The 14010-nt window shown below is 47.3% G+C and overlaps 1 protein-coding gene and 1 pseudogene across 1 annotated transcript in view; both read right to left on the bottom strand.

Moving 5' to 3' along the window:
* PTPRJ (protein tyrosine phosphatase receptor type J) overlaps nt 1-14010 on the bottom strand; it is a 172347-nt gene that overhangs the window by 69395 nt on the left and 88942 nt on the right. The gene's annotated exons all lie outside the window — the stretch shown is intronic.
* Nucleotides 6835-7446, bottom strand: LOC128565225 (histone H2A type 1-like; annotated as a pseudogene).

The raw sequence follows: 14010 nt of genomic DNA on the forward strand, positions 1-14010 counted from the left end.
GACAGCTTGAGGCTCTGTCTCAAAAAAAAAAAAAAAGACTTGCCTGTAAGAAGAGACTAATGGTAAGAACAGCTGGGTATGTGACTTCTCCCTCAGTCATCAAATACCAATAACCAAACAAGACCCATCCTTCCCTAAACTTTCTAAAGGGTTTTATTTTGTAGCATGGCCTTTTAAATATACACATAAACTTTCACACACTTCACTCCTTACAGCTAAGCAACAAAAAATGCAAATATATGATAATAATAATAGGGTAATAGCAAGCTTTTATGGCGCTCTTCCTATCGGGGCATACAGCTAACCCACAGATCCATAGTACTGACAGCCCCACCTTCCTCCTGGAGGCATGACGGGTCCCTAAGAAACCGCACATTTTTCATCAAGGACTGCGGATTGAAGAATCCCTCTAAGGCAAGTAGGTAAATACCCTGTCAGAACTCTCCAGAATGCGGTGTGTCACATGCACCTCCCCCACACTCATCCTCTAGAGCAGGGCAAGCTGGGCTATCTCTAAATGCTGAAGTCCTGTGGAGGAGGCACCAGCAGGACAAAGACTGGTGTGAATGACTCAGACACATGGGGAGAGTGCTGGCCACATGCCCAGGTGACAAGACTGCTCCAGGGCACGGGGATCAGAGGAAACCCTAAGAGGGGAAAGCCAGTGGCCTCCAGACCATACCACATAGAGCCCACTGCTCTTCCCAGGAAAGGCAAAGGTGCATTCCCGGCTACACAGACCAACCTTCCAGGACAGGGAGGCACAGGGGTCAGAGTAACTTTCCAGTAACACAGACAAGAAGCCAGGAAGCCCAGCACGCACCCACCTCTGGTCTGTGAGGACAAAAGAGGTGCAGGAGGCCCACCTGGTGCACAGACCTGTGTTTCAAGACAGCCACTGTGCTGGGGCCTGGCTGGAACACACCAAAGCCTTCTCCTTGGGGGTGACTTGGAGAGACATGGCAGAAATGAAAACAAGCTGCCAGGCTCTGTGAAGTGCCAAGAGCCTCAAGAGAGGACACCAGCATGGGCCGCAGGTCTGGGAGGGAGAAACCACCCTTACCTTCCTCCCCGAAGCTTAGAGAACAAAAGACTGGACAAGAGAAAAGAAGGCACCAAAAGGAAGGGGTGGAAACCAGGTACCTGCGGCTGTGATCCTCCTTCATCGGCTAAGGACACCCAGGGCAGGTACTGCAGGAGCATGTGGGAGCAAACGCAGCAAACGGGGCCAACACTTGGCCACACAGCGGACTGGGAATTAGGAGTGTTGCCTGGCTCAGCGCCCACAGCACAGTATCTACAGTGTCAGCCGCTGCACCAGGGCTGGCAGGTTCGAACCCGACCCAGGACAGCTAAACAACAATGACCACTGCAACAAACAAATAGCCCGGCATTGTGGTAGGCACCTGTAGTGCTACTTGGGAGACTGAGGCAAGAGAATCGGCTAAGCCCATGAGTTTGAGGTTGCTGTGAGCTGTGATGCCACAACACTCTACCGAGGGCGACACAGTTGAGACTCTGTCTCAAAAAATAATAATAATACAAATATAAAAAATAAAGAGCGTTTCCTTGATCCACTAGGGAGATTGAGGGAGAAGACTGAACACCTGCTTTTGTTTAAAAAATGTTTTCCCACATGTTCTTGGATGAGAACAGTCAATATTTACCATGAGCTGACTACAGGGCAGCACTGCTCTGAGGACCTACTAGGCATATTTCATTCCATCTGCACGATAATGTTTTGGAGTGTACTATACTGACCCTCATTCCACAGATGGGAAAATCAAGGCAGTGCACGTCAATGGCTGGCTCTAGGCCCTAATGCCAGAATGTGAGGAGCCAGGCCTGGAGCCAGGCAGTCTGTCCCCGGAGCCCACTCTGCCTTCTTCCCTCCATAAAAATTCCTTTCACTCGGGCAGCGCCTGTGGCTCAAAGGAGTGGGGTGTCGACCCCATATGCTGGAGGTGGCGGGTTCAAGCCCAGCCCCGGCCAAAAACTGCAAAAAGAAAAGAAAAAATTCCTTCCGCTCACAGTGAACGGCACTGGGTGCCACACACTGTGCTAAGCAGTTGTATCGCTTGTCTCACAGCAGCCCTTTGAATGAAATGCATGAACTCCATTTAAAAATTCATATGTGGACACTCTAACATCAACTAAATTTTTTTAACACATTAAAAAAAAAAGACTGAGCCTGGTGTAGAGGTAAGCACCCATAGTCCCAGCCACTTGGGAGGCTGAGGAGGGAGGACTGCTTGAGCCCAGGAGTTCAAGACCACCCTGGGCACCTTATGCAAAGACCCCATCTCAAAAAAAAAAGACTGAAAAGACACACAATCATTAGAAAGGGTCTCTTCCGATGTTAGGTGGTTAGGTGGCAGGCCAACATTTACTCTCTTTTAATATGTTTCTGTACTTGTCACAATTTCTACATAGAACATAGCTTCCTTTTACAATTCTTTCTTCAATGTGGTTTTATTAATTCAGCACACATTGGGGCATGAATAAACAACCAAAATGTCATTGTTCAAAGTGGTTCTCAAAGATAGCAGACAGCCCTCCTGGCCGTATAACACACTGACCAGGAATGACAAATGAGCAGCACGGAAATTAAAGATAGAGAAGTGTGTTACCTGAATAAATTATAGATAATAAACCTTCAAAGAGTTCCTAAAGCGAAGCATGTCAGCCAGCGTGGCTGACGCCGGTACAACATAAATTTTCTTGATATGGCATGCCAGGATGGAAACTACATCTGCTAACATCACTGCTTGCCAACCACAATAAGCCATAGGAGAGAATCCACATGTGATTCTTCCTCTTCACACAGGAGGAGGAGGAAACAGCCTTGTGCACAAATTAGCCTATCACAGGTATCTGCAGAACATAAAGGAGTACCCTTAGTGACCTCAGGACCTGGCCAGCGCGGGAGTGCAGGCTCTGAGGACCACCACCTACAAAGGGTCCACTGGGCACCAAGAATGAAAGTGAGCATTTCTCATACATCATTGTGCCCAGGTCTCAAGGACAATCCTTTAGCAGCAAGCCTGGGGCATTTGGGGCCATTTGCCAAGTTACTATACACCTCCTTCATCTATGAACATAAGCAGTCGCTAAACTGTCACCAGGAGAACGTGGTGCAGCCCGCTGAGGTAGGGGCCACTCCATCCCCACGAGATAATTGACATCAGTTATTACCAAGAGAGAGCATGGGATGTTCTTTGGTCCTGAAATCTGCTCGTATGACATGAGAATTTCTGCCTGCTCGCTACTCTGTGACATCTGTTAAAAGGCTACCTCTTGGTGCGCCCCCATGAAAAAGAAAACACTATAATTAAATATTATCACTGTCAATCATCTTGAGTCTCCAAGAGGGGGGCAGATCACCCCAACGGAGCGAGGTAAGACCAAGCTATGAACACAGCATTTGACCCTGCACGAAATCCTTGACCTGTGCCTGGGATTGAGAACAGAGAAGCTGGTAGAGGGGTCTCAAAGCTCTTCTGAGATCTTTGGAATCATTCAACAGTTGAAAAGAAGGAACACCAAGAGAGAGCTGAGAAGCCAACAAGAGTAACAGCTACTATTACTGAGAATCGTAAGTAGTAAGTACAGAGACTTTGCTAAAAATAAAAGCCTTCTGACTTGTTGTTCACTGACACATCACAAGGACATACTTCTTAACATGGGGAGGAGAGAAGAGGGAAGGAGAAATTTTCAGATTTCTCCTAATCTAAACTATCTCATTAAATCGTCCTGTGAGCCCTTGGGTGGATACCCCAGTTGCACAGATAAAGAGATGAGCAGCTCATAAGGAGCAGAAGCAAGATTTGAACCCAGGTGTGGCTGACTCAACTCCCGGGCTTGTATGACCATCCTGTAGGTTTTATCTCTGACTTGTCTCAGATTTCTGGTGTGACCTTAGGCAAGACACATACTATCTCTAGAATCTCAGGTTCTAAGCGAAGGCAAGGTGCCTCCCTACAATCTTTCCTATCCCTGATATTTATGGCTTTATCCACCACCAGGCTTTCGGATTTCACAAGACCGATGAGGTTTCAAACATGACACACATTAAAATGTTAAGGGCTGACACACAGACCACAATTTTGTACTTTACCACCTGCTCACACTCTTACTTCACAAAATGAAATACTTTCCTCCTAAAAATACAGGAAGGACATACTGTCAATGAAGGATGGTTCTTCGAACATTCAGCTTCATTTAGCTTCATGGGTATCTCAATATATTAACCCTTCTTTTTTTTTTCTTCTTAACAAGGGCCATTGGTGGCTCGGCACCCATAGCTCAGTGAGTAGGGCACCGGCCACATACATCGAAGGTGGTGGGTTCGAGCCCAGCCCGAGCCTGTTAAACAACAACGACAACTGCAACCAAAAAATATCCAGGCGTTGTGGCGGGCACCTGTAATCCTAGCTACTCAGGAGGCTGAGGTAAGAGAATCACTTAAGCCCAAGAGTTGGAGGTTGCTGTGAGCTGTGACAGTACGGCACTCTACCCAGGGTGACATCTTGAGAGCCTGTCTCAAAAAAAAAAAAAAAAAAAAAAAACAAGGACCATTGGAAACCACTGTCACATGCATTTCAAACCACGCTAATCCTAGGACATAAAACTTACTGCTGCTCCTGGCACACAAAAAGAACACAAGTCATTGTAGTTGCAGAATAAGCTGGAATATTGTGACTTATACAAATCAACTATCAAAACTGCTCAAGAGTAATAAAAACAAAGCATCATCATAATGTATTACTTAAACTTTTTTTTTTTTTTTTTTTTTGCAGTTGTTTTGGCCAGGGTTGGGTTTGAACCCGCCACCTCCGGCATATAGGGCCTGTACCCTACTCCTCTGAGCCATAGGCACTGCTCTACTTTAACTTTTTATTATTACTGAGTCAAAATCCTTGGTGCTTTGCATGCATTAGTTCATTTAATTCTCCCAATCGGACTTTTGCCCATTTTCTATCAAAACGTGTAGTACCCCAGGGGCACGACAATAAGAAGATATTTCCAACTAGAAAAAACAGATCTCAGTACTTTCATGGCTCAAAGTGGGGGAAACACACACAGCATGTTGCTCTGAGAAAAGCAGCCGGAAGTTATACAGGAGCAACTAAAATAAACACACACGCAGCATCTTCCTTGCAGACTAACTGTTTAGTGTTAAGAGGTAGGTGGCCCACAGCCAGTGATCTCAGTTGCTCAATAAATCCCAGGAAAAAAAACCCGTATGAGGTCACTGCTGTTATCCCCTGCTACAGGTTACAGAGAGTCTGGGGTCCAGGATGAATGTAATGGAGCCTGGACCAGTCACTGGTGCCTCAGTTTACTCATCTGTAAGACGCAGTGGCCCCCACTTTTAAATCTCCTTCCTGCCTCACAGGCAACCCTTGTTCAGCTTTAAGCATCACCTTTTCCCTGAGACCTTCTCTCACTGTTTAATTCTCACTTTCCAAGCAGTGAATGTAGCCAACATGTGGAGAAGGCTCCAAAAATTAAATATAAAAATGTTAAAGCCAGAGGAAACACAAGACATTCTCTTACCACCCTACTCCCAGACCTCTGGGCCAGGTTTTAACGCCAGAAAACCAAGGTGCATACAGACTGCAACTTGTCCAAAGCCACACGGCTAGAAAGGCAAGCCTATTATTCAGACAGGCACCTCCTGCACAGGGGATGCCCAATCGACACTCATCACCCACCGATAAGGAAGCCTGTATGATCTACAGGATAGCTACAATCCCTTCCCCAGCCCATGGGACTCTGTCTTGAATAGTACTGTTTAAACTTTTTGGCCACAGTGCTCCTCATGCTCTTAAAATTATTGACGACTGCAATGCGCTTTTGTTTATAATACGTCTATCACCTATTACTATAAACAGCATTCTGATGACAAATGGCAGTATTTCCCAAAGCAAAAGTGAGAGGTGTGCTGATATTTTAGATTTTTTGTTTGTTTGTTTGTTTTGAGACAGAGTCCCACTATGTCACCCTCAGTAGAGTGCTGTTGCATCACAACTCACAGCAACCTCCAACTCTTGGGCTTAAGCAATTCTCTTGCCTCAGCCTCCCAAGTAGCTGGGACTCCAGGCGCTCACCACAAGGCCTGGCTATTTTTTGTTGCAGCTGACATTGTTGTTTTAGCTGGCCCAGGCTGGGTTTGAACCCACCAATATCGGTGTATATGGCTGGTGCCGTAATCACTGTGCTACGGACACCAAGCCGATATTTTAGATTTTTTTTTTTTTTTTTGTAGAGACAGAGTCTCACTGTACCACCCTCAGGTAGAGTGCCGTGGCGTCACACGGCTCACAGCAACCTCTAACTCTTGGGCTTACACGATTCTCTTGCCTCAGCCTCCCAAGCAGCTGGGACTACAGGTGCCCGCCACAACGCCCGGCTATTTTTTTGTTGCAGTTTGGCCGGGGCTGGGCCTGAACCCTCCACCCTCGGCATATGGGGCCAGCGCCCTACTCACTGAGCCACAGGCGATATTTTAGATTTTTAAAGATCTCTTTACTATCTGGTTCTAGGAGACAGCTGAAATCTCTTATGCGCTCCTTCATTCACTCCATTATGATGGTCATAGGGGGTGAAGTACACAAAAAAATCCAAGACTCAGTTATTAAAAAATTAGCTGCGGGCGGCGCCTCTGGCTCAGCAGGTAGGGCGCCGGACCCATATACCGAGGGTGGCCGCCCCGGCCAAACTGCAACAACAACAACAAAAAAAAAAAAAAAAAAAATAGCCGGGCGTTGTGGCGGGTGCCTGTAGTCCCAGCTACTTGGGAGGCTGAGGCAGGAGAATCGCCTAAGCCCAGGAGTTGGAGGTTGCTGTGAACTGTGTGATGCCACAGCACTCTACCAAGGGCGATAAGGTGAGACTCTATCTCTACAAAAAAAAAAGTTAGGTGCAATGTGGAATCTGTGAACTTTTTCTATTCTGTTACATGAAAATTTACTGGTCTTTGTATCTGTTGCACTTTGGGGCTTTTGTTGTTCTTTCATTTTTTTTTTTTTAATGGCTCTGAAAAGAGTCTTTGGTTTGTTTGGTTGAGATGTTTGAGTGCCTAAGTTAATCCAGGCTTCCACTTGCCCTTGGGCCTTGGGGTGACTCTCAGTCTTCTTAGGCAGCACAACAGCATGGACATTGGGCGGCACGCTGCCTTGCACGATAGTACTTTGCCCAGTGGCTTGTTGAGTTCCTCGTCACTGCAGATGGCCAGCTGCCAACGGCAAGGAACAATCCAAGTCTTCTTGTTGTCCCGGGCCATTTTACCTGCTAGCTCCAGGATCTCAGCAGTCAGGCCTCCAGCACCACTGCCGGGTACACTGGCGTACCAGCATCTACTCTCTCGGCATAGTTTCCTTTCTGGGGAGGGCAAAGGACACGGCCCCCAGGGAACTGAAGGTTGGCCCGAGAAGAATGAGTTTTTTTTTTTTTTTTTTTTTTTTGTAGAGACAGAGTCTCACTTTATGGCCCTCAGTAGAGTGCCGTGGCCTCACACAGCTCACAGCAACCTCCAACTCCTGGGCTTAAGCGATTCTCTTGCCTCAGCCTCCCGAGTAGCTGGGACTACAGGTGCCCACCACAACGCCCGGCTATTTTTTGGTTGCAGTTTGGCTGGGGCCGGGTTTGAACCCGCCACCCTCGGGTATATGGGGCCGGCGCCTTACCGACTGAGCCACAGGCGCCACCCGAGAAGAATGAGTTTTGACCTTGGCACAAGCCTTGCCTCCCTGCTTGCCACGACCAGACATAGTTAAAGAGCGACCTCCTTCATTAACAAAGACTGCTTTTAATGATTGACAAATAAAAATCGACAAATCTGACCCTACATAGCTTTGTGTCATCACACATTTTGGTTACCTAGAAAATAATCAGTTCAATGAAATTTGCACACATGAGAGAATGGAAGTGGAAAGGAAAATAACACCCCTGAGAGGCTGTCTCAGAAATCCCCAGGAGTCGGTCCCAGGACCACTCTTTGAGACCCAGGATATAGACTAAGGTCCAAGCTTTACACCCACTGAATGTAAGTATTCATTCATTCATTCCACAAATATTTACTAGGCATCAACTACATGCCAGCAACTCTCCCAGATGCTGGAAATTCATCACTGAACAAAATAAAGCCCTGACCTCATGCAGCTCACATCCTCGTGGGGGAGGCAGACCACATACAAACAAACAAGTACCTTTACACTATAATGTCAGGTAGAAGTAAGTGCTAGATGAAAATATAAAGCACTGAACCACTAGGCATTTGCACATGGGGGATGTGGTTTGCCTGAGAAGCCCAATTCAGCCAGCCCAACATTTGCTAATTCAAGGGTTTCACAACAAAATATGGGGTTTTTTTAAAATACCAAAATACTTGTGGACACAGGGGTTTAGGGGTAGGGACCTGCCCTGGAAGGGTTTAGAACTCACCACTGAGGTTGGATTCCTTTCTGATCACACTAGGAGGGATAAAACCTCATAGGTCACCACACTGAGCCCACGTACCTCCTGGAGGTGGAAGGGGGTGGGTGTTGTTCATGTATTTTACAGGTAAGGAAGCTGAAGAAGCTAACAAGTGACATACCTTTTTAAGCAATGCATGGCTCATTCTCCCACTTAAATTTTTTAAAGAAGAGAAACAGTGAAAACAAAGGTGAAGTGTCCTCATGTGCCTCCCTTCTCAACCAGCAAGTCATGCCTCTGAAGAAGACAAAACAGAGATGGGGCCTGATGCTCACTAGATGCCAGCATTTGGAGCTACTGGCTCTAAAAGTATTCATGGAGACCTAGTCTGTGTCCAGTGCAGCACTGAGCAGCAGGGATACAGAGATGAAGAGGGAACACCAAGTCCCTGCCCGCTGGGAACTTATTTTCTAATGAACGGCAAACAGCACAATACTAAGAAACCACGTGCACCCTGAAAGAGTTAACTCTGAAATTCACGTTTCCTGAGACTTCCTCAACAGCATCTGGCCAACAAGAGCCCTGTGTTCAATCTAGACAGGAGAAGAAGCTTTATTAGCCCGATCTTTCCCTCACACGCCCCCCCACCCACCCATTTTACAGAGGGAAAAGCAAGGCAAGGGCCCAGAAGCCACCCCCTCTGAATCTCACAATAAGTCAGTGGTGGGACTAAGGGAACGCGAGGTATCCTGTCTCCCTGTAAAGCCCTGGCCACAGCCAGGCCCCTTTCTCTCTTTTTACATCCCAGGAGGCCTCCTTGAACAACCGCCACACATTTGTGGCCACCAACCAACACAAAAGCCAGGCAGGGAAGTGACTATTTCAAGAGGAAAGGGGCATATATAGCAATGGCCGTCGGCGGCCACCCAGTGTACAGCCAGCCCCACGCCGGCGGCCAAGCCCAAGCCCCACATTGAGCTTCCTCTCCTCCCTGTTGGCCTTGCCAACACGGTTCCCACCAAGGACTAAAAAAGAAGTGGAAGTTCCCTTCTGCCTGACTGGCCGGCACATTCCACTGACTCAGACTGTTCTGGCCACGGAGGAGAAGACACTGTTCATTTTCCCTGGGCTGAGAACTGACCCACATCCGGACCTGTCGCCAGCAGGAGGGGGCACTTGGCCACTCGGCACAAGCAAATGAATGGAGAGCTATTTTTAATGTTCAGTTCCTGTCTTTATTCCAGAAGGCTTGGCACCTGAGCAGGGTTTGCTGCGAGTGTGGCTTGCAGACCACCCGCATCAGAAATACCTGGACGCTTCAGGGAAACTCAGATTCTGTGGTGCCTCCTTTAACCTAGGAGTCAATCATAATGTAAATCTTTCAGAAACTCCTTAAGCTACACAGTTTGAGAATCATTGACAAATCTGGGTCTGTATTTGTTCATTCACCTAGTCACTCAACACTAGGTGAGTACTCCACCATGCACCAGGCTGATGAAGCAGGAATCCAAAGGTAAATGACAGGTGCTCTTAGCCTTAGGGCCCAAGGGCTAAAGGCAGAACTTGATGTATCTTGGAAGCTCAAAGGTGGGAGAAAAAAAAAAAAAAATCAACACTGCCTGGAGGGGTAAGGATCAGCTTTACCTCAGAGCAGACCCTGGAGTGAATGTCAAGAGTAATTGTTTCATACCTAGGCTGGCCTGTGGCCTTCCTTTTAGTTTGGCAAAGGCAGGATGGCGTCCAACCTACCCCATCTAACCCAGCGCCCTTCTGACTCCTCCCAAGTACCCAGCACATGTTTGATAAATGCACAGAAATCCAGGACAGATTGGACACTGTGTGGCAAGAGGAGCAAGGAAGCTACTCGGAACAGTTTTGAGTGCACAATGGATTAAGAACTCTGTCTCTGGAGTCAGACTGACTGGGATCCAATTATCATTTCTAGTTCTTTGATAGAGGCAAATTAGCCTCTCTGAGACTCCCTTTCCTCATCTGTACAACAGGGAAAAAAGCTACTTCCCATGGTTGTAGCAAAGATTAAATCTGTCTATAAAGCATCTGCCGTGTGGTATGCACTTTGAAAAGTTAAGAATCGTGGGCGGCATCTGTGGCTCAGTCGGTAGGGCGCCGGCCCCATATACTGAGGGTGGCGGGTTCAAACCTGGCCCCAGCCAAACTGCAACCAAAAAATAGCCGGGCGTTGTGGCAGGCACCTGTAGTCCCAGCTACTTGGGAGGCTCAGGCAAGAGAATAGCTTAAGCCCAGGAGTTGGAGGTTGCTGTGAGCTGTGTGATGCCATGGCACTCTACCGAGGGCCATAAAGTGAGACTCTGTCTCTACAAAAAAAAAAAAAAAAAGAAAAAAGAAAAGTTAAGAATCGTTCAGTAGTAATGATAATTTTAAAAGGCCTGAGATTAATCCAAGTTGCGACGCTAACTAGCTTTGGTAAATCCACCTCTCTTGGGCCTCAGGTTTCTCATCTGCAAAAGCAGAGGCTTAGAGCACATCCTCTCTAAGTTACCTTCTACCTAGGGGGCTCTAGTTTTCTAAAGGTGGTAAGAGACCTTTGTCCTCAGATCTGTCCTGGACTAATAGGCATCTTCCCTCTGACAGCATATGAAATGACCACTCAGCACCCCTAAGCTTGGTGAAGTCATGCCTTTTCTCCTCTGGGGACATCCTAGGGGAAGTTTTGCTGTCCTCTTGGGCTTCCCTTTTCACCCAGTGCTTCCTCTTTGTATCTTTCATATTCAAGTTCAATGGGCTGTGCTCCCCCACCACCCCAACAGGCTCAGGCAGTAGGGAAGTGGACCTCCTGGACTTCTCACTCTAAGGGAATCATCAGCTTCCCCTCTCAACCCCAAAAGCAGGGAGGAGAAGTGCCAACATCAGCCTGAAATAATAGCTTCAACTTCTTAGGTCCTGACCCAGGCAAACGCACACCCTTGACAAGCTGCAGCTGGGTAGAGGGCAACCTCCCCAGAGCCATTCTTCTTCCACCTCTCCTCTTACCTTCTCTGCAAAACAAGCCGCCCCCAAGAGCCTCAGTCAGAGTCAGGTGCAGACCTCTGGGCTTCACCACCTGGTCCTCTCCTGCTTCATCAGATCTCCAGCCATGAGATCCACACTGAACCTGGAACCATCCAGGCATCTAGATGTGCTCTGAGACTAGCTTAGATCCTCCACCCTATCACTAAAACATGATCCTTTTACCATCTCAAGCACCACGCCAAGACACAGAGTTACATCAGAAGAGAAGAAACCAGGCCGAGCACAGTGGCTCACACCTGTAACCCTGACACTCTGCAAGGCCGAGGCAGGAGGATCACGTGAGGCCAGTAGTTCCAGACTAGCCTGACCACAAGCAAGACTCCTGTCTCTACCAAAACTAGAAAAAAATAGGCCAGCAAGGTGATAGGCCTGTAGGCCCAGCTATTCGGGAGGCTGAGGCAGGAGGATCACTTGAGTCCAGGAACTGGAGATTATGTGAGCTGTGATGATGCCACTGCACTCTAGCTGCACAGCAGAGTGAGAATTTGTCCGAAAGAGAAAAAAGAAGAAGAAAAGAAGAAACCTCACTGCATCCTCCTTTTTTTTTTTTTAAAGACAGAGTCTCATTATGTCGCCCTTGGTAGAGTGCTGCGGCGTCACAGCTCACAGCAACCTCAAACTCTTGGGCTTAATTGATTCTCTTGCCTCAGCCTCCCAAGTAGCTGGGACCACAGGCACCTGCCACAATGCCCGGCTATTTTTCTGCTGCAGTTGTCATTGTTGCCTAGCTGGTCCGGGACAGGCTGGAACCCGCCAGCCCCACTGTCTATGACGGGGGCCGTAACCACTGTGCTACGGGCGCCGAGCCTACATCCTCCTTGATTCTCTCCAGTCATACTCTCTCTCACCCTGGCTTGTCTACCCCAGAGGTCAGCAAACTTTTTCTGTAAAGGCCCAGAGAGTAAATATTTCAGCCTTTGCAGACCATACAGCTACTCGGGGCTGACATGGTTATATGGAAGCAGCTACAGATGATACATAAATTCATAAGCATGGCTGTGTTCCAAGGAAACTTTATTCAATGTGTTCCATTGAACTTCATAGAATTTCCACATTTTACAGCATATATTATTTTATTTTTGTTTTTTTTTTTATTTTGTTTTGTTTTTTTTTGTGTGTGTGTGGTTTTTTTGGCCGGGGCTGGGTTTAAACCTGCCACCTCCGGCATATGGGACCGGCGCCCTACTCCTTGAGCCACAGGCGCCGCCCAGCATATATTCTTTTGATTATTTTTTTTTTAATTTTTTTTATGTTTTATTATTTTTTTTTTTTTTTTTGCAGTTTTGGCCGGGGCTGGGTTTGAACCCACCACCTCCGGCATATAGGGCTGGTGCCCTACCTGCTTGAGCCACAGGCACTGCCCTCTTTTGATTATTTTCAATCATTTAATAATATAAACACCATTCTCAGCTCTCTGGCTGTACAGAAACACGTAGCAAGTCAGAGTTTGCAGACCCCTGGTCCACACCCTTGTCACCTCGCTATTAGACTGCAGCAATGTTCTCCCACCTGGCCTTCCTGGCACCTCACACTCCCCCTTAAATCCCTCCTGCTCACTCCTACTCAGGTAGATCTTCCTGAAAATTCCTCTTTAACCATCTCATTCCTCTTCCAAAAATGGCCAAAGAGTGTGGCTGGCACTCAGTGGCCATCTTGTAGGGCACTGGGATACTTTGCCTTGTCTTCCAACATCCTGAACTGCCTAAGCCCATCCACTTCAACTTCACACAGAAATTCTATACCCACTTTGTAGAGTTGCCTCAGATCTTTTCCTTAAAATCTTCCCTGATTCCCAACTCAGTAGCAATTCCTAAAGCACCTGTCTATACCACTCACCCATCCAAGGGCTTACAAAAAAATACAACAGAAGCATAAATAGATAATTCCCATAGAATAAAATAATTATTTGTTCTTCCCAAGATTATGAACAGAGAACAAAGCAACCAGCTGAGGAAAAAGTAGGGGAAGGCTCCATAAAAGATTAACTCTTGAACCAGGTCTTGACGAGTGAATGAGGATTCATCAGCTGCTATGAGATCAGGGCTTTGGGAGCAGAGTAAGATACATCTGATGTGCAAAGGCACAAGGTGGAGCAGGGGGTGGAGGAACAGGCAGGTGACAGGATGCCGGATCATGAAGGGTGAGCATAGCTGTGGGGGTGGCCTGGCGTGGTGCTGAGACACAGAGTAGGCCTTCAGGAAATACATTTTGGGACTACCATAAAAACTGGGAGGGTCCTCTTTCTCATTCCTGGAAGAGTCAGTCACTCCCAGCCTCAAGAAGTCAACAAACAAGAGCATCAAAGGGTCACTGGTCTTTAATCTCCCTCTCTTCTCTCAGCCCACACCCACAGCTCAAAGAGCTGGGTGTGAGGTCTCATCAGGCCCAAGCCCTGTTGTCTGCTATGTAACATGCAACCCCATTTAGCCATCTTGGAAAATGCTGCACACAAGTTAAGGCTGTATTTCCATTCCAAGCTCTGGTAACTAGGGCAAAACAGTAAAAATCATTCTTGCTTTTAATTTTTTTTTTTTTTAA

This window comes from Nycticebus coucang, chromosome 14, assembly GCF_027406575.1.
Source record: "Nycticebus coucang isolate mNycCou1 chromosome 14, mNycCou1.pri, whole genome shotgun sequence".
In the NCBI taxonomy this organism is placed as follows: Eukaryota; Metazoa; Chordata; class Mammalia; order Primates; family Lorisidae; genus Nycticebus; species Nycticebus coucang.